Source organism: Cyrtonyx montezumae, unplaced genomic scaffold, assembly GCF_038088225.1.
Source record: "Cyrtonyx montezumae isolate F1298 unplaced genomic scaffold, pur_monq_1.0 scaffold_1, whole genome shotgun sequence".
Lineage (NCBI taxonomy): Eukaryota > Metazoa > Chordata > Aves > Galliformes > Odontophoridae > Cyrtonyx > Cyrtonyx montezumae.
In genome coordinates this window covers 17,033,270-17,061,044 of record NW_027071825.1, presented here as the reverse complement: position 1 = coordinate 17,061,044, position 27,775 = coordinate 17,033,270, and the positions used below count along the sequence as shown (strand labels likewise).

Here is a 27,775-nt window from a genome sequence, read left to right as displayed (position 1 = left end):
TCTTTAAACCAAAGTATTCAAAATATGTGAGGTTTTTAAAAAGCTCTGATATCTTCTCAGATCCATACAGCTGAGAACAGATTACAATCAGAATTTTCGTTATTAATCTGGGATGGGTTTTGCTGCAGTGGCAGCTCTTTAACTGAAGCCTGTTGATTGACACCAAGAATGGAAATGCACTGTGGAAGGGGATCTCTATTTTCTCTTAATCTGTCTAAATCAATTAGGTGTTTGAGGTGTGGTAGTGTTTTTTCTAGGAACTTCATTTCTCTGTGTGTCCTGATGAGAAATATAGCCAATCCCTTCTGACTTTGCAAAGGAAGATGCATCCCGCAGTGCTGATGCTGTGTGCACTATATGTAGAAATATATGTTTAATGAAAGATGAGAAATTATGGATCAAATAACTATGTGGAAGCCACTCTCACAAACAATGAAAATCATGCTGGATGAACTCCAAATATCATTACTATTGTTTGATATCAGCTCCGATCCTGCATCTGCTTAAGATTGTGTCAGGGACAATAATCTCACGAGACAGATACAAACTGCGGAACTGAAATTACGTTGCCCAATTACTTTATTAACTGGTGGTGTTAAACTACTGTTTTTGTCTGAATCATGCAAGAGAGCTGTGATTTTTACCTTTAAACTCCTTTGTAAACGCATCAGTTTAGCATGAATACCTATTTCTTTCCAGACTACGTTATGAGTGAGTTTGACAGGAGTCACCATGGTGAGGAAAGGAATAATGGATTTTCAGGTAAGACATCTTCATAATGAATTCGCTCCTTACAGCATGTTAACGCCTACACATGGAATTAAGGACCTCTGTAATACAATGCAACAATTTACTAGAAATCACAAAACACCAATTATAGAATTGGATTGAAACTGGCTGCCAAATCCTCCGTCCCTGATAAAAGAAGGATAGGTAAAGTCATGCCAGCACATTTTAACTCCTTCCTAAAACTTCTCGTGGGTCCATTGTGTACTCCCTAAGTGAGAAAGAAGGAGATTGACTGCAGTGCTATGTATGTGACATGAAATACATAAAATAAAGAAATAATGTTTCAGGAACAGCAGTGAATATAAATTCTATTCAGATTGTATTTATTTAAATAATTATTGCAGTGCGTTAACATGGATAATCTCCTGATTTCTGCATGTGCAAAAAGAATGAGAGTCAGATTCCATATTGTAGTTTTAGTTTGATGGAAGAAATTGAGCCTTTATGGAAGAAGAGTGTGAATGAGGTTCCTCAGCTGATATTTTATAAAAGCACAATTAAATGTCAACATTTTACAAAGGACTCTTAAATCCTCCGACTGAATCTTGTCTGTTTTTACCGGTAGCAGAGTACCAAACTGTAAGCAGAACTGAGCAGGATCTGACTTTCCATCACAGACAGTTAATAATTAAATCAAACATTATATTCAACAATAGAACATATGCATCAGCTTCTTTCAAATTGCATTTCCTTCCTGTTAGATCCATTAGTGTAAACCAGACTGCCTTTAGAAAACCCCTTATTGCTGCTGTCTTTCAGCACAGTTCCTGAAATGGATAATGTGGTGCATATTATGGTCAATTACACAGAACTCCCTAGTGATAGGGTTTTAGAGTTTCAGAATAAAACAGCTGGAACTACAGGGCTGTAAACTAATCTGAAAAAGAGACAATAGTAAGACATTTGATGCACATTGTTAGAACATGGACAAAGACTAGATGTGAAATACTACCTATCACCATGCCTACTGTATCTCACAGCATCTCCTCTACAAAATCCCAGTTAACTCTTGAAAGCCAAGAGAGTCAAAAGCGAAAGATTTTGCCATCAACAGATGCACACCCAGCTCTATAACCTGAACTAAGCAGAAACATTAAAGGAGGAGCTTGATTCAAAGTTCAATTTCTTTTAATATCAGTGGGGTTTGAATAAAATCCAGAACCCTATTAAAAATCATAATTTGCTCATGAATGAATAATAAGTATATACCTATGTATTCTAAGAAACTTTGTCCTTCTCCTTTACTAGTTTGAGATGTGATGAAAATTGAGCATTTTGGATGCAAAAATTGTGTTTGGTCTTGGATATATCAAAGCAGTCTGTAGTGCTCAATCCTCCATCAATACAAATTGACAGAAAAGCTCCCATTAATTTTAGTAACACAGGAGCGAGTGTTTAGAATAGCACATGCATCATTTGGAAGCACAATGACCATGATTACATGTGTAATCACAGTAATTGTGCGCACAATTACTGGTTGGGTATCTAACTGCTTTTCACAAATCAGTTGCTCTGCTTGCATGTATACTCAGAGCAGCCACTTGTGCAAATACAGTGCAGCCCAGAGCATCCCTGCCTCTGTGCTCATTGCTGATGTGATACAGAAGAGGGCTCTATCTGTAGCAATGTGTATGTGGGATAGGGTAGCATATGTTTTTGTTGCGGTGCTGTGAACAATAAATAAGAACGGAAGAGAAATGGTTGCAGTGTCTATTTGGGAAAGTAAAAGTGTGAAACTACTACAACTAATTTTTCAAAAGGACAGAGACTGATTTTCACCAGCTCCTTTCTTGCAAGCCTGCTTATCAGCAGACTCCAGCAGGCATCAGCAAGTTCATGTTTTGCAATGCTGTGGCAAAATAATAAAATTATTTAGAAAATAACAGCACCTTACTAAAATAAATAAAATAAAAAGTGTAAAAATATATAAAAAGATGGATAAATTTTTGCATCCAAAAAAAATCAAATTTTTAACCTAATCTGCTATGAATTTCTTACATCATGGAATGTGAAAATGAGATGTTCTGACTAGCTCTAGTTAAAAGATCCACTGCTTTTCTCAGAAGATTGATTTTTATTGTCATAACAGTGGATAAAAGCACATCCTTTGTAGACTTCCAGATCTATCCTTTCTGCTCAGCAAAATGGTAAATTCGACACAAAACATTTTATTCTTCTGTCCCTTACAGTCATGGCTTCCCTCTTCCCCGGGAGTGCAATGAGTCTGTTTCCCTTTTCCAATAGCAGCTTTATTACAGCATGTTAAAGGGAAACAAGAAGATGAACAGACTGGGCCTGGCTGTGTAGTGATCATTCTTCGGAGAAGTCTGTGTAGGAGATGCTGGCCTGGAAGTCAGCGTGAGGAAAACCAGAAGATATTTGCAAAGTAGCTTTATGTAAGTAAATCCAGTACAGAGTCCTGTTGCCTCAGCATGAATAAGCATTGAGCAATTTTTTAAAACTTTGTTGTAGTACTCAAATCCCTTCTTCATTCTTCACAGCCATTCTCCTGATCATTGCAGCAAATTTTGCTCTTACTTTCAGTGGAGTAGTCATAACATATCCTCACTGAAGTCCAATCAGAGAGAATTTCAGTGCAGTGCATTGCTTTTGGTCTGCACTATTGCAAATCAGAGTTGTGCATATGAACTGAATTCAATATAAAGTGTTGAAAACTATTTCTTTTGTAATTAATGCAAGAGCTGTATAAAGTCTGGAAGCTAAGAAATCCCACAGGTCCTCTTTTGTAGAAAATGTTTGTTATTTTTTTTAATGTAGATCTGAAGCATTATTCAAGGAAGTTCACTCTAGAAGACAGAGAACTGTTGATACGTGATGAATATAAAGCTCTAAGACTTGGCGCTGAAGGAAAGTTCTCTGAGAAGTGTGCATTTAGTCTTTGGTACCTTTGCTGCTTTATCTACCATCTCCGTAAGTGTGGCCTCACTTTCACTGTTATTGCAACACGTGTCAAGCGAAATGAAAACAGAAATTTGGGAAAGGATATAATTAACCTACTTGTAAACATTAACCTTAAATATTGTGCTAATTACCTCACTAATTTAATCACTGTAGATCTCAAACTTGTTTGTTATTTAATTCTGCAAATTGTTTCTGATACAGAGGTGTGGATAGCTTTTTGTTAACATAAACTTCTATATAAAACTCATTGCAAAACCACTGTATATTTGCACTTCAGCGAAAAAATCCACTGTCATCAAGACTTTTTAAGGCAATCACAGAAAACGTGCCCTGGGGATAAGAGATATAGTGTCCTATTACTTGTAAATCTGATGAGCATGTTGTGCACTGAGTAGGTACATTTCTGTCGGCACATCTTCAAGTTTGATTCCACAGGAGTCTAGACTGGAAACCTCTGTTTTGCCTTGTTTCTTTGGCTGTGGTACAGCTGTATGGTCGTTTCTTATCTCTTCACCTCGTTATTACTTGAGCCACTGACCAGATTATGTCCTTGATTTTCATCCCTTCTTATCAAGTGAATATTTTGTGCTAAAAGGAACCCAAAATATCTTTAGATGCTCCAGCTACAGTGACTAATTATTTCTGAGAAGCTTTTCAGTCGGGAAGTGTTTGTGAAGAAGCTGAAAGCTCAGTGTTAGATCCTGTGGCTGCAGGGTGCCACACTTGCTGTCTCCTGCCAGTACACCACAGACCTTGCTGCTTCTGGGCCCTGAGGCCACCCCCAGCCACTGACACTGGGGTAGCAAGGGCCAGGCCATGGGAGCTGGGCAAACTGTCAGATAGGAGGATAGCTGATCCACAGTGGACCTAGGAGGTAGGAGGCAGGCCCTTACACCCCTGGCACCCCAATCTTCTGTCCCATGGAAAAGCCAAGTCTCCCATCCTTCATCCCTCCCCAGAGGCATCAGCCAGCCCTGTGTTTCAGACTGCACTGGATGGCAGTACTGGGTTTTTGTAATGTGTGTCTCCTTTCCTGAGAAAGAAGGTGGACGATTGGCTTTGACATTGTGTGCTGCACTGTAAATTTTATTATTAAATAAGGTGAAAAGGTATCCTAAATCCATATGACAGCTCATACCAGACCTCTGTCAGGAGCTCTTTGATTATGTAGGTGTTCACATAAGTGCTTGTTTGGGACTACATTATTACCTTATCATATATTATTCAGAATTTCTTTCTGATTGCCTATATTTATTTATTACATACTTGTACACATCATTCATAATTTTTAGTTCATCCCTGGCAATAAGAAACAAATTTCTGTAAATTTAGCTGAATAAAGTTGTATTTGCCTTGTTAGTCATCAGAATTCTGGTTCTTTCCATGCATTACCTGAATTTCTGGTCATTTTTTTCCCTTCATTTACTCAAAAAATGACTTCAATAATAATGAATACAGAAAGACAGCCGAGACAGGATGAACTTTTGGACAATTTATGCAAACACGACAGATGAGAATAGATTTACTATAAACATGTCAGGCACAAAAGACTTGACTGCTTTTTAAATACAGTGATACTGGAAGAGATTTATGGATATTTTCAACTGTTCATTAAAGAGAAAAATATTTTGAAACTATAGGCACTCTCCTTTTATCCATTTTTGCCTTCCAGGCTGAGTTGCAAACCTTTGATGTTTTCTTCACCAAAAAATAAAAGTAGTTATGAATTTATTTCTCCCAAGCACTTTCATTTTTGTGTCAATTTACAGTTTTTATTACATTCCTGGCAGTCCAGATTATAGTGTTTGGAGAGCAGCTAGAGTCCCCAGTTCTGAGTTTTCTGAAAATAGGGATGATGTTCACTTAATGATGCTTTCTGGCCACTGCCTTTTTTCTCTTCCTATAGTAATAAAAGGTTAATAAAATCTATGAATACTTTAACTGCCTGCTCAAGCAACCAACCAATTAAAGGTTATTCAGATCTATATGACTGGTAGCCACTCAAAAAAGTTAACATGCAATGACTGGTACCTTCTGGATCAGATTAAGAAAATGAGAAGTCTTAGACATGAAACTGTATGTAGCATAATCCCTATAGTTTACCAAGATATCAATTCTTACTCCCAGACAGGCATATGCTTAACTGCATCTGTTTAGAATGTACTTCTGTGCCTTTGTAAATCAATAATAAGTCTTGCTTTCAACTTTAGTGCAACTGAAGTTGTTGTCACTCAGTGATTTTGCAAGCTGGGACCGAATTACTGGAATAGTTTAATGGAATTAGGGGGTTCTTTTTAAAATCATGTTAAACTCATAGAAATAGTAAGGAATTTGCACTTGTATTACTTCTGAAAACCATTGTATCTTGCCAAATTTCCTAGCAAGTCCAAACACTGCACCAAAATGATAGCAGAAAGGACTTCTCGGTGTTGGAAGATCTAATCCTCCCTGATCACATTGCTGACTGTGCTACTGATTTTTGAGATGATGAGGAAAGAAAGATGGAGGGATAGTAGACAAGAAAATTTGGATAGAAAATAATACAGTTTTCATTGCAGACTTAGAAGGGTATCTGCAATCTTGTAGCATCATGATTTGAGCATTTGGAGACCCTCAAAATAAGACATGAGGCTTAATGAAGGTTTTATTTTGGAGAGAATGCAGAAAACAACTGACAGCATTTTAACAGTTTTTACTGGACTCGCCTTTTCAGCCTCTTAAAATTAATTGAAGAGCCACAGACCAACACACATTTATAAATAACATAATGCAGTTGGGGATAATGCAAATGTCTTTATAAATAACACAGTATAGCTTAAATCATTATTTTTAATGCTTCTATTTTTTGTTCCTATATGAGCAGGTCTGTGCTGGTCTGCATTAATTAAATTCAAGTAGGATTTTCAAGGCCAGATCATCATTACTTCTGTGGCCCTGATTTAAGTCTGCAGTAAAACATTTCTCCATTTAGTCTGGTGCTTTTGTGTCATATTTCATACACTAGTTGTCTCTTAATTAAATCCATGATGGCCCACCAACACAGACTATTAAAATAACTATACTTTGCACTTGACATATTTATGAGACAGATTCATAAGAGTATAGACTGATATTTGAACTACTCACTGAGAAATGCTAATAAGATTATGATGAAGGTAAGATTGGAACATTTGTCTCCTTTTCTCTTCTCTCTTCTTTTTAGAAATTTATTTTTATAACCACAATTCACTACATCTATTTCGGGCTCTTTGATGTTGTTGCATATACCAACAATTCTTTCTGTGTGTATTTATTGCGGCGATGAAAAGCGGGAAACTATTTGTTTATACCACTTCAGGAAAGTGCTTAAGTATTGTGTCCTTGAAGTATGAATATGTGCAGATGTCTATAAAACCTTCACATGGGATTGACATGTTCAAGATGTTGCATATTAAGAAGTAGGTCTACCTTTGAAATTGGATGAATGTAAAATATTGATTATCATGAAGAGCTGCATTGTTTTACATTTATTGCCCTGTTCCTTGAGCTGTTCTGTTGTAGGGCCAGGAGGGTCTCCTCCAACAGGGTAAAGAGGCAGGTCACGTGCTGCATATTGGCACGCCAGTCAGGATGTGTCCTAGCCCATCTTCCACGTGTGCAGCACAACATATCTGCATGCATTTTTCTGTGCAATTTGCTCTATGCATTGTGACTGTCACTGAAGTGTTTGATATTGTTTAGATATCTGTTCTCAGCAATGAAGAAAGATGAGAAAAGGTAATCATATCCACGAGCAGTATGACTTGAAGGGTTGCATGATATGTGTTCAAATTTGATCTTTTTTTGTGCCTGGATATCTGGAAGTGGCATTTTTGGATCATTTATTGGATCAATTTAGTGGATCATTTATTGACAAAGTCATCAATATCATTTGTTTGATTTTGATTTTTATTTTTAATAAAATGAAAGTGGTGGGTTTGAAGAATTCCACATTTGAGAGCGAGGGCAATAGAAGTGATACCTGGATTATCTAAAATCAGCAATGATTTCTGTTGCTTTTCAGGACCAAGGCATGCCCCTCTAATGGACATTCTCCCTCTCTCCGTTTTTTCCAGTTATTATCTTTCATGGAAAGGCTCCCATACATCACTGAATCCAAGTGTGGGCACAATTGCAGATGGCTCTAAAGACATGCAGTTTGAAGGATATTTATATTATCAGTGTGGTGTATAGAAACCAAATCTACGTGACATTCTGATTTCTTTGGTGATAATATATCACGGTGCTTCCCACTGGCATTTTCTATGAAATTATTGTAGGCATAAAATATTGAGATTTCATTTACAAATAAATATGATATTAGAAAGTAAGAATAATAAAGATATATTAAATATTTCATCTTCTAGAGAAATAAACCAGCTACAGTTCAGGGAGCTTCACTAAACGCATTAAATCTAATAAAATCGCCTACATGTACTCCTGACACTAGTAGTAATTAAAATAACTTGTTTCAAAAAATTGGGCCTATACATGAATACTTATTGGCAATTATTTCTAAGTTCTTCAAACCAAAGATAACGTAATTTGATTCACACACAATGTTCTTGTAAATGTGGTTCATAGTGGGTTTTATATGCAGCTTAGGACTGTTAATTGCCATTTTGAGCCTCACAGTAAAATAGAGTTCAATATGTCGCTTTTTCTGAAGTATTGAGAAATGTTTGAGAAATGCTTGTCTTATTCTAATCAACTGTGAATAATTTATTTCCGAGTCCTACTTTTCAGTATAAGTGGATCTGACTTTTCTCAGAGCTTCTACAGTCTAATCAACTTGTTATATTCATTTAATTAGGAAAATCTGTAACAAACTGTGGAGTGTATGTACCAGCAGGCTTTCTTGTTGTGTAAAGTCAGTGTATTTTCCTGTGAGTGTGATCGTGTTTGTTTACAATGACAGGTAGCCTCTACAAAACAAATCAGGTTTTTATGGACATGTATAGGTCAATATTCATAGCACATAGATGTTTTCTGAACTGCCTTTTCTCCTTATGCTTGGAGAAAAGGTCTTTGACCCTGGTCTGAAATATTGCCCAGTGGTTATGGGATGTAATATGAAAATCATCAAAACTGTCCTTGGCAGGATGTTTCTTTCCATTAGTTAATTAAAGTGGTTTATTGTTGCCTACAGCATGATTGCTTTATGTGTGTTTTTTTACAAAGAGCAGATGTGCCCATGTCCTGCACTGTTTCTCTCTTTTTTTTTTTTTTAATAAGTGCAGGAGTGAAGTCACTGCCTGGCAGATCTTGGTGATGTTTCTGAAGGAAAGGAAAGGTGCTGGGCTGCTGGAGGGACCAGAGCAGGGGCAATGCAGGCAGTGGTGCTGGGGATGGGCAAAGGCACAGAGATGGCACTGCAGGGGGGGAGGAAGGGTGAGGAAAGCTGTGAGCAGCAGGAGCCCAGGGCAGGAACAGACATCATCTGGAACTGTCTGCCTGCCAATGGTTTATGAGTGGCACTCAGACAATAACGAAGTGGGTTTTGGTGTTTTTTCAGGTTGACAACTCTAACATTTCAGCTGGAGTATGGAAGAGGGGAGTAGCTGATCCTAAAATGCTGGAAAAGATGGCATGCGGTTGGAAACTTGCTCCTGTTGCATAAAAAAATTGAAAGTTCCAAGTCTTCCAAATCAATCTAGTTTTTGTTTTCATGTTCCACTGGTGTTTGATGCAGGAGTTGAAATCAAAATCCAAATGATATTTCCAAACCTAGGGGTCATTTCAAGTAGCTTTCCATCCTCCTAGCACAGGTTTTTCTAAGGCATGTTGACATCTAATGATAATAAGATCTTTCATTACAGATTCACAAAATACTCAGCCTGTGGCCTTGTGTTCAATTAATATTTATTTAATAATCATAGGTAACTTAATTTCCATCGTTTCTGTTTTAATTCTATACAAGATTGTAAGATACAACTAGAGAAAAACAGAGAGCCATAAGTAAATGTTGCTCATACAAAATGTTTCTATTACCCTTTACTTTTAAAACCATTAATAGATTATTAGGAGATATAAACATAGGAGACCATGGATCATATTTGCATACTAATGAAATACATGAATTATACATTATTTGCTATAGAGACTACTAGGAACAGTATTCCTTCTTTTTTAATGGCTATAAAAGCTGGCGGTTTCCTGGAGCACACATCACATCCCCTCTGCAATACCTTCTAATAGAAAGCAAGCAAGCCAGCTCTTCAAAGCAATCTCTCACTAAATGAAATAGATTTGTTTGTGTTGCTTTGCAACACACAAGTGTGACAGTTCATTTTAAACAAAATAGTTTTAATAATGTCATTACTAATATCTGTTTGGTCATCTCTCTGAAAAATGGCGTTTTAATGGGAATGTTTCATTTTAATAAATGGCAGAAGAGGCAAGCTGCCCTGAGTCAGCAGGAAGTGGATATACACCAGAGAACAGGCTGATTGTGTTAGATTCATCCAGAACACTGAACAGCACACAGACAGTCCAAGAAAAAGCAACTGGCTTTATTCAAATGATTAGTCTTGCTGCTATGCTGTAGCACAGATTCACACATTCTTCTATTATTCCTTGACCTTGTGCCAAAAACTCCCACTTGAAGTAATAATTAGAATTAGTGTTTCCAGTGCATGCTTCCATCTTCCTAACAAACAGTAATGAAATGTGGCTTTTACAAAATATGCAGTTAATTAAACTTTTTTAAAACATTGGTTGATTAATACAGTTCCTCTGTGCTATCCCCTTGCCATGCCCAAATCTTCCTACTTGATATTGGTGAATCAGAAGAAAAGCACTAGCGGTGAGATGAGGGACATTTCAGAGATTTGCACTTCAGCGTTGCTTATATATATTTTCTTTTCTTTCTCATTTTGACTCTGTCTTGGAATAAGCTGGAAAGATGGCCATTATTTGTAATCATGGGTTTTTAAGTCCAGGACAGTGTGCTCATTATATAACTACTCTATGCATACCCTCAGCATGAATATGAAGAACACATATATCAAGCACTACAAGGTAATAAGTGGATTTCTAGGGAAGCTGTTTAAAAGGGTGGCTCAGTACTGTATTGCTTAATAACACTATGCAAATAGAAATTCAGATTTCATTTTTTTAATATTATTTCCTGCTTTTTTACTGTCTGCTTTAATTATCCCAATGCCGAACAAGTGCAGTCTTTGATTGATGAGAGTTCCACCCCTTTACCCACACCCCTGCAGATATGAGGCTCCACAGTTTAGTACCATAAATCACTGTGATTGTATAACTTAACTACTGTATGATCAGAGATCACATACAGTGTTAGCCTGAATACACATTCATCCTTCGTTATGAATGTTTTTGGGCTAAATTTATTCTGGCAGTTTGGAGAAATATAAGTTTCTTCATGGAAGAAAGCAATGCATTTTAAATAAGCAATTCTTTCAACAACTAGAAATAATCACAAATGTCTTCTATTTGCAATCTTCATTAATGTGAGTTATTTCATCACTTTAGGAGAAATCCTTTCAGAGAAAAACAACAATTAAACCCCTCCCCCCCCGACAGGCTCTGACAGCTAAGGATCTATGGATCAGCCATTTTAGTAATTAACCACAATTCCTCTGATTTGTGAATTTCCAGATGATGAGGCAGGAAGCAAGTTACATCTTGGAGAAATTGCCCTCAGGAGAGAGGAGAAACTATAGCGAGGTTGACAGCACAACCTTGTAGCAGCGCAGTTTGCCTTTCCCAGTGGTTCAAGGAGTTCCAAGCACCCTCTTGTAAATCATCAGCTCACATCTATTTATTATCTTCCAGCTCAGTGCACAACACTATCTGTTACACACGGATACCGGCAATATTACAAGGTGGACTCCAGGGATAAGAGACAGCCAACCCCGCGCACCTCCCACGCCTGAGTCACACCCGGGGTAACGCCAGGTCCTGCTCATACCTGCTGTCGGCAGAAATGAAACAGTACAAACCGTTGTGTTTCAGAGCCTTTTTTAATTGATTCTCCAGAATGTTTGATCTTAGCTGCTGATATCCTCGTGTTATTATACAGAGGCACGGTCTATCTGCATAGCAATGGATAAAATGCCTGTGAAAATATTGCTATTCATTCAATCGATGTTGGAGCTGGAGTAGGCACCAGCTACACTCTGCAATGCTTGTCCTGGAATATCAATAAATAAATCATAAAAGCCAATGCTTCAAATATTGAAAATTCACACTTCAAACTGTGTTTTGAACTGTACTGAGAGCAATGTCTCAGATTGTCCTTTTGCTTTATATGAACAGAGGAAATTCAAAGTAGGAGGCGCTCTCTCTGGGGATTTGGTGTAGGGGAGTGCCACAAACGATCAGCCTTCCTGTCTCTGCCATGCCAGAGTGGCCTCTCCTGGGATGTGCCATGAAGAGCAGACAGCACATCTGGGGAGCTAATGTGGCTTCAGATGAAATTATCTCCTGCAGAATCCATCTTGGCTGACAGAGGCATGCACGCGAAGGAGCCAGGCAGTGGCGGGGAGCCAGGTCACAGCAGGGCAGGTGAATGTTCAGAGGAAAGCAGCACCTCCCTGTGACAGTCTGAGTTAAATGAAGTTCCTTGCCACATGGACAGTGTTGATCAAATGGTACATCTCTTTCTCCTTCTATTCAGGGCCTGCATTTGGTAAGAGCAATCTCACTCAAGTCCCAGCCCTGCTGCCCACTTGCAGTGCTCTGTCACTGCAGGTCCTCTCTCATAGCATGCTGCACAACGTGCTGTGCGTGTCAGCTGTGCAAGGAAGGATGAGGGCAGATGCCCTCCGAAAGGTGTGCTCTACATCAAGCATTGCTAGCTGCAAGAATGGATTTCTGTGGTGTGTGTCATGCAGGGAGATGCTGGTAGCTTTCTTTTTTTTTCTTAACTTTTTTTTTCTTTAAAAGCACTGAAATTAGCTAAAAGCTAAAGCAAATAATGGTATTTTGTAGTTTAATTGTGAATGCAAGGCTAGACTGGCACTGGAAGTCACTCAGGTACATCTAGTCAAAGGCCAGAAGAATAAGCACTGCAGGTATTCAGTGCTTTATCTGATTAGAAAACAGCCTGGCACAGATGTGATTTCTGCTCCATATATCAAGTTATGGCAGGCTTTTGCTGCTTCATTATGAAAGCATCTGAAGTAAAATAGGTTTTGGAACATAAAAAATGACAAATCTGGAAAAATATCTATATGCCAGATGGGTGTAGGAAGAATCTTTGTGACAAATATATTATTAAGTGAATATGCATGAGGAAAGAAACAGTGCCCCTCTCCTCCAAGGATGGACAGGCAGGAAGGTAGCGTCTCACTGCATCTAATGTATTCTCATCTAGCCTAAATCTAATTAATTATATGGCATTGCTGACATAAAATCTAGGCACCACATGCAATAATTGTAAGCTTCATCGGGGCACTGGTGGGACCTGGCAAGCACTCTGCCCTCCCCACTTTGTTTGCTCTCCTGGGGACTGCAGGTCAGAGCAATGATGTCTCACAGAAGAATGTGGGGCTCTGGCTGCACACTGCAGGCAGACAGCAGATGCTCACCTCCTCCCCTTGCTGCCATGCTCAGTCAAGCCTCTGCTGAGGGCACTGCTTGGAGGGGCCATGCAGGAATGGGCATTATCTGTAAGTCCCCAGCTTGAGGCACCCACAACCTGGGGGACTCTACAAACTGCCGCCCTGCAGCATGGCACAGAGGTCTCAGCTTTCCATTGATGCGTACCAAATTGGGGATTTGATGCATACCTGGTTTGGATTCAGGGTGCAAATGACCTAACCAAGATTAATGTCTTCAGAATTGAAATAGAAATGAAGGAGAGAGGATGGTGGGGCAGTCCTGTCATTTGGTTTCCTGTAATTTCATTTTACCGACGCCCCATCCGCTATCTGATTGCTCTTTTCCTTCTTACACCAAACAAACCAGGAGGCTTTTACTCACAGGCTTCTAGTACTATTTTATTTGGCAGTTATGGAATAAAAGAATTTTAGTATTGCCTTAGAGTTTCTTCTGACATCTATCACAACTAATCCAGCTCATATGTGGGTGAACTGTGTTTTGATCCAATTATACAATGCTATTGGAGTCTTGTTACATTCTTATCCCATGTGCATGTTGAAAAATTCAAGAGCAAAAGAAAATTCTACAAAATGTTTCTCATTTACTACAGGCTTGGAGACACAAAGCGAAATCACATTGTTACTTGTGGAGGCTAATAGCAAACTAGAAACCAACATATTCTTCAGGAAAAACAAACAAACAAACAAACAAAAAAACCTAGAAACAAAAAAACAAAACCAAGACAAACCAACAAACCTGTTAATCAGCAGCAAGATTTAGAGGGGGAATAGTACAATCTTTGTTGTAGATGTTATTGCAGACAGACTTTGGAGACACAGCCTTACTTTTGTTAGTTGCAGCAACAAGAACTTTTTTGGTGTTGATCACAACAGTTACAATGATAAAGCATCTGCCAATCTGAAGACATTTCTGAGTTGCATAAAAATGACAAATTTCAAGAGAACCCAGACACAAAATGGTCAAGGCAACAGTTAACATCCCAATGGTTCATAATGAGTATAATACTTAAAAAACTGATACCTTTCCCACACTTGCAATATCTTTATAGCAAAGACTATATACATACTATTAAATCAACAACCCGTGTGCTATTTGATTACCATGATGCATAAATTGATCTAGGATATTTCTGGCTCAACATTTCCACTGTTTTCAGGCTGAGAAACATAATGAGGGGAATTAAGCGTTTCCTTTGCTCATCTACTGTAGAGAGTCGTGCAGACGCACACCTTCACAAAGCACTGCTCCCGGGAGAAGCAGCACACTTGTTCCAAATATCTGTGCCTCCATCCTGGTAGGGACTCCAGCATGCCCACAGGCAAAATTCTCCCAGATGGGGAGATGCCAAGACCAAGCCAGGAGCCGTGGGGTACCTGTGCTACCGGGCAAGCACAGGTGGCCCTGAGGGCAAACCCTGGTGATAGTACCGGGGCTACGTCTTGGAGCTCAATTGCAGCTGGGAGAAGTTAGACTGCTCCTGAGCCACCACCCCTCCTTGGTTAATTACTTTCTGTCTGCCTTTAATTCCAGTAGATTAACGACTAGTCCAGTTTTCTTTATATCAGAGGGTGCAGAAAGGTTTTTGGCCTCCAGTTCTGAACCCTGCTTGTGCCTCTGCACCCTGTGGGAGGGTGGCACATGCAGCACATCTCCACACGACTCCCCCCGGTCATCCTGAGCCCTGTCATTAAGCTCCACCACAGAAATCTGTTTAGTCACAGAAGCAGATTGCTTCCATGAAGCGCAGAAATGTAATTTGCCAGTACTTACGCTACAATATTAAATAGTAGCATGTAAATCTTTCACCTTTTCAATTCTTTATAGCAAAAAATACTTGGTGTGAAAATCTTGACTCTACAAGAGTCGATGATAAAATCTGCATCAACAGCAGAGCAGCTTTTACCCTCAGCACGGTGAGTGGTTTATTGGTTTTACATTTAAAGCTGTCCTAATACATCCGTGCTTTCAGCACAAGCCCAGCATCCTTGTACCACTTAAAAAGACAGGAGCTCACCTCCCTGCTGCCCTCAGCCTGCACCCGGCCCATAGAGCAAACATATAGGGTTTAGCATGTGCTGGGGCTGTTTTCCCATGGAAATGGATGGCAGTGTCAGCTCTAAAGGCACAACACACTTGAGTGCAGCCATAAGCCACCACGCCTCACCCCAGGCTCCAGCCCACTGTAGTTAATCATTAAATAATTCCCCTGGTGATGTTATCCAGTGCTGATAAATTACAGATTTCATTGTTTTGCCTGGAGCAGCTTTAAATTGTGTTAATTTCATCAAAGATTGACACTGGCCTTTATTTCCTTTTGCTGCTGTTTTTTCCTGTACAGGAGATACACACTATAGACTTTGGATTGCTCACATAATTGGCACAATATATTTTTTCTCATATTTTGAGAAAATTGTAATCAGAGCCTTTGAAATACCAAGAACTTTGGATCAATAAAATACTAATGATAGTGTATTCATAGAAGAATATTACCACAAATTCAATAGCTTTTAAAACAACCTTATTGTTGACCATGTTTGTTTTACATGTGATCTCAAAATGCTTTCTAATTTTATACAGTGGTGAATTTATTCCACCTACAACACACGTTTCTGACACAGGGTTTTCTCAAAAACTGAAGATAAAATACATTATACATCATCCTGATGAGCCAAACCATCATCAGTCTGATTCTCTCTTTTGGCAATAGAAAGAAATTTCCCCAGGTAGTTCTTTTCTGCTCACTCCAAAGAAAAGGACAATCCTAAGTTTGTGGAATTTTGATCAGACCTTTTATGGCAAATTCTGCCTATTTTGGAACAAGGAACATAATGGTTCGATGTATGTTGAATAATAATATGCGCTGATAAAACACATACAAAAATTTGGAGCTGTGATATTCAATTGCAAAAATGATATTAAATATTTTCAGTACCAGCAGCACTTTGATGTCGCACAATAGTCTGTTGTGGTAAATAAGAAAACGTTTTTATTGTGCAGTACTGCATCTGCCTGAGCAGTTCTGAATTCTACTGGGAAATATTGAATAATACTTCAAACCCTGACTGAGGCCCCGTGTCTCTGTCGGTGTTTTTAAGAGGCCTTGTTCAACACTTTCACAGAGTACCTGGTGTCTTTCTTGCTGACTTTTTATTATTATTTTTTTTAACACGTAGCATGATACAGTCTAAACCACTGCTTTGCTGTAAATGTGCACAGATGTTTGTCATTTCATGAGCTGTGTCAGGTGCCTGGAGGCAGTGATAGCCCTCAATGACCCTGACCAGACTCACCTGAGGCCTCCCACCCCCAACCATGGGCCCAGGAGTTCTATTTAACCTCAGCTCAAGCACACCTGCCCTCTTCTCTAATGCTGTAGGCGTATTGGTTCTCTGCTCGGTTGCAGCTGTGGTTGTCTATGGATCCTGACTCATTCATGGATCTCTGAACTGAGCTGTAGAGCTGCCCTGTTGCTGTGGGCATGCTTGGCAATCTCTAGACTATCTCTCATCCTAAACTTGTGTGGTGGGTTGACCGCCTATCTCAACTTCAGACCTGTGCCATCCTGTGAGCTGTTCTGATAACTGGGGCTTGTGGTTGAAGATGGCTGTGTCCCTGGAGCTGCACTGTTCTCCTGGTCTGGTACCGTGGGATAGGACTGCCCTGCTGGCCCTTGTGCTGCCCTCAGCTTCTGCATCCCCATCTGACTGGGAGAAGATATGGATTAACTAAGGTAAAATACTTTGTTAAACGTTTTTCTAACCATAAGGAACCTGCCCTGTCTCTATTTTTATATTTCGTGCTGACCATTCATAGGTTACAAGAAATGCTGTTACATTTAATATCCCAGGGTGTCTACTGTCCCAAAGATAGTTTTGGTGATCCAAAGCTACTTTTCCAACCATGCCATCTGTCTGGATGCCTTCTCCAAAGCTGCTATTTCTCTGCTGCTCCAATGCACAAATACATCTTTGTTTTTTAACCAGTCATGAGAGATTTTTGACAAATTCTTCCTCATTTGAGTCAAAAATGAGGACATGAGATTATCTGGGAACTGGGAAGAAGCTGTTTGTCTTGCCTCAGTTATCCATTCTCTTTAGAACCACGTGAAGAGTAATAAGTTGATCCAACTCCTAGGAAGTTCAGGAGAGTTGCTCCAGTGCTTCATAGCAGAATGGATCAGCTGTCCATCTGAGATACTGTTCAAATGCAATGTCAGTGTAAAAACAGGATAGTATAGGCCTTATCCCACAAAGCTGTAGCCTAGAGTACCTGAGAAGTGAAACTCTTTACATGTAGGAGTTACTAGGCATAGTCTTTAAATGTTGTTGTTTCCAGCTGCTCTATGCAGGTTAGTGTAGCAAATTCAAAAATCTGTAAGTTCTTCCAAGCACATAGGTGTCAATGGTTTACCGGGCTGGTTCGGCCCGGTTCCGTGATGATTGGTGCGGGGGACCCACGCCCCAGGAAAGGGGAAGGGGGAAAGGGAAAAGGGAGATGGGCCTAGAAACAAAACAGTGGCAACGATCTGAGGAGGAAAGCTAATTTACTAAATAAGATATCAGAAAGCAAAATAACACAGTATAGTACAATATAATTGGAATTAAAGCTAATAAATCAAATAAAATGAGCATGAGAGAGTGTCCAATAAACCAAAGGCCTTACGCTAATGCTGAAGGCGGATGGCAGCGAGCACCCACTGCTGAGTCGATCCCAAATGGAAGAGAGTGTCCTGTGACCGTAGACAGTTTTTATCTTTCCCTCTGAGCATAAATATGTAAAAATACAAAGCATTGCACAGTCCTCTGAGGAATGTAGTTCTTCTCTTCTGAGACAGGTATACCTGGAACTATCGATGATCCACGGAGCTGGAGCATTAACTCTTTAACTCCAAATGCACTACATGATGTTATAATGTGGAATACCAGTACCAAAAAAAAAAAAACATGACAATAGGTTAATATATTCTTACTTTAAAAGTACTGCTGCATATACTGTATAAGGGAAAGAAAAGCATGAAAACAAGACTTAGGAAGGTAGGCAAAAATCAGTGCTTGTTTCATGATACATCTGGGATCTTACCACCTGGATAGGCTTGAGAAACAAACTTTCCAAATAAAAATAGCAGGATAATAAAACAATCATAGTAAAAAGCAGTGGTGAGGTACTTCAGAAATCTGCATTTTACAGAAGTGTAATCATGATTTAAAAATACAGAAACAGTGACTCAAAAGAGGGAGAGTGTGGGTGTTTGCTGGGGATGAGTCAAAAGAGAAGAGATCTCAACTCCAGAAAGCAAATGCAAAAGATAAAGCTCTGTAAGTAGAGCCTGCAAAAAGACACACCAAATTTATGCATTTGTTCTGCATCCAGGGCTCAGCTCTGTTATGCAGAAGTCATTGATTAACTGACACTAGATTGAAATGGGGCAATTAGATGGAGTAAAATGTCTACAGCATAAATTATACAAGAAAAGTCTAAAGAGAGCCTCCCCATTGTCTTTAAGACTTACCAGCTGTTTCTTCCCTACCGTGTGATTCTTACCTTCTCAGATAAGCATATTCCTCTCCCCTAAATCAATCTGATGGACTGGAGTTAACTACATCACAGGGTACAGCTGTGTGTCCAGATACATTTTTAATAGGTCAGACAGTCCTATGGCAAAACAGCAGTGAATCATGTCAACAGATGAGGAAGCTGGAGGGCAATGGACTGTGGAAATACCTGCAGCCTGTGTTGCTGTGCTCTTCCTTGTTCCTGGTTCATAGAACAGTTCATCATATTCCTGAACTGAAGCACGTGTGCTGCTGGCACATATTAGTCTGAAAAAACCTTTGTAGCAGATCCAACTTGTTTGTAAACTGCCATTGTCTAGGGGTTGTGTGAGAGACTCTGTGCAGGTAGTTTGCTTTTGCTATGCATCTCGTCACACTGCCTAATCACTGAGGGTACTTAAGGGGATATCTTAAATTGTGGAGAAAGCACAAGTTGCTGTAGATAAAAATTTCATAGAATCACCAAAGTTGGGAAAGATCTTCAGGATTACCTAATCCACCTACCACCAATACTGCCTACTAACCATGCCTCTGTGTACCACGTTAGAATGGTTCTCAGACACCTCCAGGGACAGTGTCTCCACCATGTACCTGGGCAGCCTGTGCCAATGCACCACCGCTCTTTCTGAGAAGAAATTTTTCCTAATATCTAATGATGAGGGCAAACTGCCATTTTCAGCTGTGACTTCTACAGCCTGTGTTCATTTACTGATCTCAGACTTGGTTATATGTCACTGTAGCATGAAAAGGACCAGGCATTAACTCAGGGCTGGGCCTGTAACTTTGTGAATGCACTGAGCAGGATGTGGGAGTGCAGATGGCTCAGGGATGTCTTGAAAGTGTTTTGCTCATGTTTTATGGGTTGCTCATTGCTCCCTAGGGTAGCCAGCCCTGGTTCCTGAGTCCCAGCCAGCCATCCTAGCAGTGCTGTGTGCACCCAGGGCATCAGAGTCTATGGCCAGTCTGGCCTCTCTCCAGAGTAGAAAACAGGTCTTGGCATCTATCTGTCTGAACAGACCAAGACAATATTCATGCTGTAAAATGCTGTGCACAGTTTTGGAAGTAAACTGGTCATCTGGTATTTCTTGATGTTTTGTTTACTCACATTAGCAAGGTGAAAGTAACATGAAATTTTCCTCTGCAGAATAGAGCAATTTGTAATGTGGCTGAATGGGATGAAGAACTGATCTTGAGTGAAGCCTTTTGTTACTGTTGACAAAAGGGTGGTGAATTTGGTATTTACAAGTACATTAAATAGCTGTTGCACCCTGTAGACTACTTCACTGTCCTCTTTCCTGGTTCTGTAGGCAAGGCCTAGCAATGGAAGGGGTGCACTCATAGTAGCTGCTGGATAGCCTCTTCAGTTCTGCATTTCTAACATTCAACACAGTGCAATTTGAGCAATCTTTTCATCTGGCTCTTTTTTAGTGCTTTCTATAAAAAGTACCAAAGAGAGCCACTGACACCTGATGGGACCTCCCCTTTCACCTGCAGTTGTCAGTAGCTGGCTTCAAGACTCTTGACAGGATCCGTCAGGGATAGGAGTTCAGGGGAGACTGGGGCTTTATCACACTGGTCCAAGTATCCTGTGCAACACTGCTAAGGCCAACTGAGGGAGGGAAAATGGGTGAACAGTTAAATGGTGTCAACCTTTTGTTCTGGGCTTTGGGATTTTTGTCTGGCATCTGCTTCATATTTTACAGATGTGTGAGCCTTCAAAACTGCAAATGTACAGTTTTCATTAATATATTTACCTGAGTTGAGAGTGTTTAATGTTTCATAATTGAGTTGGAGAGTTATACATATTAAATCCAATCTGAAGGAAAGGGGAGATGTTTCCGTTTTCATACATGGACTGTGAAAATAAGAAGGCCGATCACAAAAAAATATACAAAATACAAGAAAAACACACACCAATCCAGTCCTGTACTATATGTGCTTGTTTGGTAGTTTCTTGATAGCAAGGAATGTTTACACAGCCATAAAGTAAAAATATCCAAATATCACACAGGCATGATGATTTTGTGCAGTGAACTCTTTTGTAACTCATTTGAAATTAACCTGTCAATCATTAATGGTCTGTGAAACCTTACCCCAAGCTGGTGCCAACTTTTTCCCACAGAATAGTTACATCATGATAAGTTCTGCTATATTCACAGTAAATCAGAGAGTACAACAATGAAGTTACACAGTAAGCGTTGCTATATTGCATGGTAAATCATTGTGTTGGATGACAATTACACAATAAGCCTCATTTTTTCTTTATGGGAGCATCCATCAGTAATGGATAAAGGTCAATATGAATGTTTTTCCTCCCATTCTACCACCTACTGCGCATACTCTCTATGGACACTTAAGGTTTGGGAGGGGATTATCGTTAGCCTTGTATGCCTGTGCTTGTGATGCATTTAACAGAGCCCTGGGAGCTGCACCACAAGACTTGTGAGATCTGAAGGTGTAACTGGGGCTGGTTCAGTGACTGGAAGGGGATCCTTGTCTTTTGGTGAACTGTCTGTTTACACTGACCGAGATCACATCTTTCCATCTTTTGGCAGATACATACTAGATTTTTATACAGACCTTATATTTATTTGCTGAACTGTCTTGGTTTTCACTGTCCCATCCAATTTTATTTGTCAGCACTGGTATAAGTAGCATCTTCCTTTTTAAATTATTTTGTTGATTCTTGTGGCTGGCAGGAATATTTCTTGTGATTTAACCTGCTGCCCATATTTGACAGTTCTCAAGTCAATCAGTTCTTTATTCCACCCCAAATCTTCAGAATCAACTGTCTCCCAGAAAGCTTTGCCTTGACATCCCCTTGCCCTTCAGCACTAGGGACTGGTACTCAGCTTCTTGCCTTCCTCCCAGGCTGTTTCCCTGTGCTGCTCCCTGCCTGTTCTCAGGGCTCACAACTGTCTTCTACTTGATTTCATCTCCCTCCATGTCTCTCTACTTCCTAGAGATTTACATAACCTACTGCCGAGTTCCTCAAACAGTTTGTTCTCCCTCTTTGGCAGAGCCTCTGAACCTCCCACCACTACAGCCTTTGTGCTTCACTTCAAAATACATACCTTCTAATCTAATCTTAACAAAATGAAATAAAAAGGTTTCTGCTGCCATTTCAGTTGAGTCCCCTAAGGTACATAAATTTTTGGAGTCAGATGGTAGGAGATGTGTCTGCCTTTCAAAGGGCAGGGAATTGTCTGCATTATGTTGTCTCCATAAAGTGTCGTGTACTGAAAACAGCTATCACGTACACCAGAGCTGCAAGAGCCAAATCTGTTTACAGTGCAGCAGAAAAGCTCCAGTAGCATCAAGTGATATAGCCTGGGTCTCTGCAGGCTAAAGATTTGGCCTTGAGTGAGGACTGCAATCTAAGTAAGGAGATGGCTAATGGGGCCACTTCACTTCTTGTGGAAACCCACTGCTGATGCAGAAGCAACGTTGTAATATGAAGTAATCTGTGCACAATAGCGCTTTGTATTTACAGAACTTATTTTCATATTTCACTGATGTACTTTTATTAAAAAAAAATTCCCATGAACTTAGAGTGCCTGTTAAATTCTAAATCCTAGCATGAGGCATTATCCTGCAAATACATAAGACTTGCTGGTCTACTTCTGTCTGCACAGTGGATAAACCAGGAAGGAGCTCAAGTCTCTTAAAGTCTGAGACAGTTGCCATTTCTCTTTTGTTCAAAGTCACCTTCTTTTTTTTCCTCTACAGAAGTTCAGTTGAGGTTGTTGTGAAGGCAGGAGGGTTGAGAAATGTGGAATGTTTTCTAGTTTGCATGCAAGGCAAAACACTTAGAGTAGGAGCTGCTAGTTTAAAAGCCCTCAAGAGGATGTTGCAGGCCTGTGATGTAGTAAGATGTGCAAAATCAACACTTGCTGCCCTTATTTAAAATGTCATAAAGATGAGATGTCTGGGCTTTCTGCAGGAGTGGGCTGTGTAGGCAGTATATTAGGGCATTTTAGCTGGTGTGCATCTGTTATGGGGCTAAAAGACAGATGTAAATCCTGTCCTTAGGAAGTGAATACACAGTTGCATGCTGAAGTTTGAGTAGCCCCCATATACATGGCATAGCCCATGCATGTTCCCATAGAGTAAGGAGGTACTTCTGGGGGTTTTGGAAATCTGCACTTTAGATTTGGCTTATATGTAATACATGATGGGAACCTGGAAGGTTCTCAAAGCTGAGATGAGATGAGGCTGTGAGGACAGCTATCCAGCCTGCGGTCTGAATAAACAACACAAAGGTGTTGCAAGCAATGTGTGCATTGAAATCAGTTTATTCAAACAGATATTTAGGGACTAAAAGACAAACTTTCAAAAGTGCTTTGTGATTGTGAGCTGACTCTATGAAGCTATTGTTTCTGCCTTTTGTAAAAAATAAAGAGTTCATTCTGAGATTGCAAACTGCCTGGTCATCCCTGGAATCAAATCATCAAATGAGGGCGATCTTTGTTTCCTAGAAAAGATGTGCTGTCTAGTCTCTTCAAGACAGGGAAAATGAACAGAGTACAAGGAAAAGAACAGAAGACATGATGGCATGCTGTTTGATTGTACATTTCATAATATGCTTTAGAAATATACATAGCAGTATTTTTGCAAGCAAGTTAATCTTTCATTATACAATGATTTTTTTGGGGGAAAATGCTCTTGACTTCTGTATAGCTGTCTATTTCATCAGGCATATTTCATACTTGTCTAACAACTCCTAATTTGCAAGCAGCACTAAGAAATGCCTGGTAAATTAATTTGCTTTGAATGGTTTGTTGAAGTGAAATTAGGAATTATATTTTGTATATAAACTGCTAGGATTTTCTTCATTCTTGCTAAGAACGCGTGCTTAGTTTTTGGGTAGGATCATCTGCAGGAACATTCTATGTAATACTTGTAAAAATCTCAGGTGTTAGTTCCCCAAATTATGAATTATTTCAGGGACACTGTATCTAAGCACTACCATGAACAGGTAGAGTTTGTTTACTACTAATGGGTGGAAGCATATGCATCAGGTTTTCTATCAGTTATTGAAAAGCTACACATGCCAAGAAGGAACTGAGCGAATGCATACACCAAGAGTACCAGGAATTAAGTTTAAAATATTTTAGCTAATGTTAGCCTTAGGTTTTTCCTAGAAGCTATCTTAAAGCTTTGGTACTCTTGAAGTGGCACTTAATTTGCACCTTTAGTGATACTCCTTTCCTTCATGCAGGGTGAAAGCACTAGGTACACCAAAAAGCCAGGCCCGGAAAGATTAATGTCAATTGACTTTCTGCTGAGAACTTGAGAAACTGTTTGAAAAACCATCATTTTCTTCTTGTATTATTTGTATTTCCTCTTCATTTGCACTGATGGTTGAATTAAACCGGAGTACAAGTGCTTTTCTTCACTGAATGCCCTTTAATTTGACAGGCTCACCACCTCAGTGCCCTTCTTTGCCAAATATTGTTTTTTTGTAGATGCAAGTTTATTCCTGCCCTGTTGTGCAACAGGTCTGAGCACAGAGAAAGCCCAGCTTGTGAACTGCTTTACTTTTTTCCCACCCTCTAAGGAATTCTCAATGTGTCAGTAAAAGAAGACAAACCAATATATTCCTTCTGTTTTCTTTCTTCTGAGTGTTTTTCTCAATGATATCCTGCAACAGGGGGTGCTTTTAATCATTTTGTTTCCCCCATTCAATTTCTTTCCTATCTCTTGCCTCTCCTTTAGGAAAGCAATGACCATATATCTTAGTCTCTGCTGCAAGTTGTTCGCATGGCTGGAAGGAAAAGTATGCTGTCACTCATGAGCCTTTACACTTGCCAAAGCTAACGAGTTAAGTTTGACCCTCATTCTGGCTGGTTATTTAGAGCTTCACACTGAGCAGATTTCTAATGTTCCAAAGAAGCATCTGAGCTCTTACTACAAACATTCCTATTAACAAAAACATGTAACATAACTTTATATAATATAGATATTATCTAGTATACTTTGTTCTGTTTCATACGTATCTTTTTTTTTATAGTGTTGATGAATTTAGACATTAGTTTCATTAGAAGAAACAACAAGTGTTTTGTTTGTTGGTCACTGACACTTCAAAATTTCTTCTGAGCAATGAAGGAAATACAGTAGCAGCAGTTTCTAGGGAAGGCGTTTCCAGCTGGCCTGTCACCACGGCAGTGTTCTGGGAGTGTTATGTCCTCCTCAGGGTCCCTAGTTGTAGTGACTTCACACCTAAACGATGCAGCTGAGATGGAATCAGAACTGGGTCATTGTCTTCGTGACAACTTGTAATTACTACAAAGGGGAAAAGAAAGTGGCTGCTTGCCCTCAGAACGAAACAACAGGTGATTAGCGGTGGATGAACACAGTGTTTGTCTTCTGACTAGGGAAGCTCTCCGAAGATAAGATACCTGCGTTTCAGAGCTCCTGTCTCTTGCAAGGGAGAGCCGCGGCTGGGGTGTACCCTCCGGCCCTTCTCCAGGCGCTGCTGGACCAGCAGCCCATGCTTGTTGGTGTTTCCCCTTTTGTGAGTTTTTTTTTTAACTTCTGAGGAAAGCATGTTATAAAATAACGAGTTTGCAGGTGAAGGCCTAGGCAACCTAGTGACTTTCAAAAAGATCCACAAACCCTCTGAGCCCATGTGTTGTATTTATCTTTTAAGGAACCTTGTCATTAGGCTCAAATTAAAAATGAGCTGCCAGTTTCTATTAATAATTAATGCTGAAATGTTAGCGCTTTGAAAGACTGTTTCAAGTGCAACACATACCATTTAACGCTGAACAGTTTTATATTTACAGTAATTCCACCTTTCATTCCTTAATGTCAACCTCTAAATCTTTAATGCTTTAATCACACTTCTTATTTTGATATCCCAAGTGAGCTGTCCTAACCTGTGTCTGCTCCCTTTCGATAAGGTACACATCTTATACTGGAAGGTTAGTCAGCAGCACTTGTTAATTATTAAGGAAAACAAAATGCTACCGCTGGAAAATTGTTTGTTCCCAGCAGTATGTGTTACCTTTAATCTGTACTGACAAGAAGCAAGAGGAATCATAAAATAATCAGAGGAGCCAGGAGAGAGGATTGTTTGTGAAGAACATTACCCAGCAGAAATGTAGACAGCCTTGATTTGATTCCATAAATGAACCTAATTACTGGATAATGTATTGTTCTACAGAAGTAACATATCTGCAAAATATGTAGTTAAAATGAGATATATCCGCTTTTGAACGTGTGGCTTTTTGCTTTGTGTTTTTGCTCCATACTGTGTGTTTCTGAGCTGTGCTGGTGGAGATCTTTTCTATATTGTACTTAGACAACACTATGGAAGTCATCCAACCTGCAGCCAGGCTCTGAGAGCCTTCCCATTGTGAATTGGGAGAGTTCTGCAGAGCAATGGGCCACTGAATGTTTCACAGTTTTCTTTTTCAGTGCTTCGTTAACTTGTAAATATTCCAGACTACATAACAGAATAAGTGCTTGAAATTTTCTTAACTGTCAGGCAAGCAAGGAAAATTCGAGACACACCAAACAGCACTAAAACAGCTTCTAGCAAAGAAAAAAACATGTTAAACCTGTACTTGTAAAGCATACCTCCAATTTGTTCAAATGTTCCTTGCCAATTCAGAATAGCACCTTGAAGTGATATAGATAGATCTCTACTGATGACTGCAAATACCAACTTTGCGCAACCACATTAATGGATTATAAAGGGCTGTCAGCCTATAAGTTACTGTTCAATTATTGGGATCAGTAGACTGAAACTGCCTTACATCTAGTTGATCCTCATACTTTAAATGTATAGCTGTTATGAGTTGATGTTTTTGGACACATTTTATGGGACAGATGCATGGGATAGTCCTGCTATTCCTGTGTTTCCACTGGTGTTGCCCTCTGGGGAAGGTAGACAGCATTTTAGAGTGAGACATTTCAGCTTGCCCCTTGCTGTGCAGATATGGGAGGAATGGCGCTGGGGAAGCACCTGTGGTGGACCCTGGGCCCCCATGTTGACCAAACACATGAGGCTGTCCTTGTGTAAAATTATGTCTCAATCATATGTGTCTGCCAGCTGGAAAATATCCAGCCTGAATGCTAACATTTTTCTTTAGTGAGTATTACTTCTTATGTAATTGTTGCATCCTGTAATGAGTATTGTAGATTCACAGAATGGCTTGGGTTGGCAGGGACGTTAAAGATCATTGAGCCCTAAGCCTCTGCCATGGGCTGGTTGCCCCTCATAGGTCAGGCTGCCCAGGGCTCCATCCAAGCTGGCCTTGAGGGCCACCAGGGTTGGGCTGCTTTTTATCAGGCTCCCATTGTCTCTGAGCTTTTTTTTCTAATTACATGAACAGTGAATGAAGTCCTACTAAGGTGTCTGTGACAAGAAAAAGAATTACTGCACTGATACTTTCAATCCTTACTGCCTTGTTAAAAAAAAAAAAGCTTTCAGAGTTTACTGAACCTTTACCTCACACATCAAAAAAGAAATAGAAAAATTCCTGCTGCTACGTTATTATGCAAGCTTCCAATTCTATCCTTCCATACTGTGGAGACGTGCACAACACAGGAAAGTGTTAAAGAATATTTATAAGATGCTCAACAGGAGAAAACAAATGGACATGTGTAGTGTATGTACATTGCTCATTACAAACATGATTAGTGTGTATATATAATAGATGTGTTGTTAAAGCACAGCAGGTTCTTCAAAGTTTACAACTTTATTATGAATTGATTTATTCATGAAATGCTTTGTTTCTATGACAACTTTATTGGTTTGCCTGTGGTCTAAATACATATAGGCATGGCAGGAATTCCACAGTACAAAACAAATTACATGCTACTACCTGAATGGCTTGATGCCTTTAGGGAGTATACAGAAATAGTCCACAATGAGGGCAGAAATCACCACA

General features: G+C 39.6%; 2 long non-coding RNA genes across 2 annotated transcripts in view; both read left to right on the top strand.

Annotated features, from left to right (window-relative positions):
• Nucleotides 1-3,713, top strand: part of LOC136052313 (uncharacterized) — a 33,444-nt gene extending 29,731 nt beyond the window's left edge. Inside the window, exons 2-4 of the long non-coding RNA XR_010622537.1 lie at nt 700-762; nt 3,048-3,185; nt 3,568-3,713. This is a non-coding gene — a long non-coding RNA (uncharacterized LOC136052313). The remainder of the gene's footprint in view (nt 1-699; nt 763-3,047; nt 3,186-3,567) is intronic.
• A 3,304-nt stretch (nt 3,714-7,017) lies between these two features.
• On the top strand, nt 7,018-11,918 carry LOC136052308 (uncharacterized). The gene is made up of 3 exons (XR_010622536.1): nt 7,018-7,148; nt 7,806-8,005; nt 11,533-11,918. It is a non-coding gene; the product is annotated as an uncharacterized LOC136052308 (long non-coding RNA).
• Nucleotides 11,919-27,775: the final 15,857 nt, after the last annotated feature.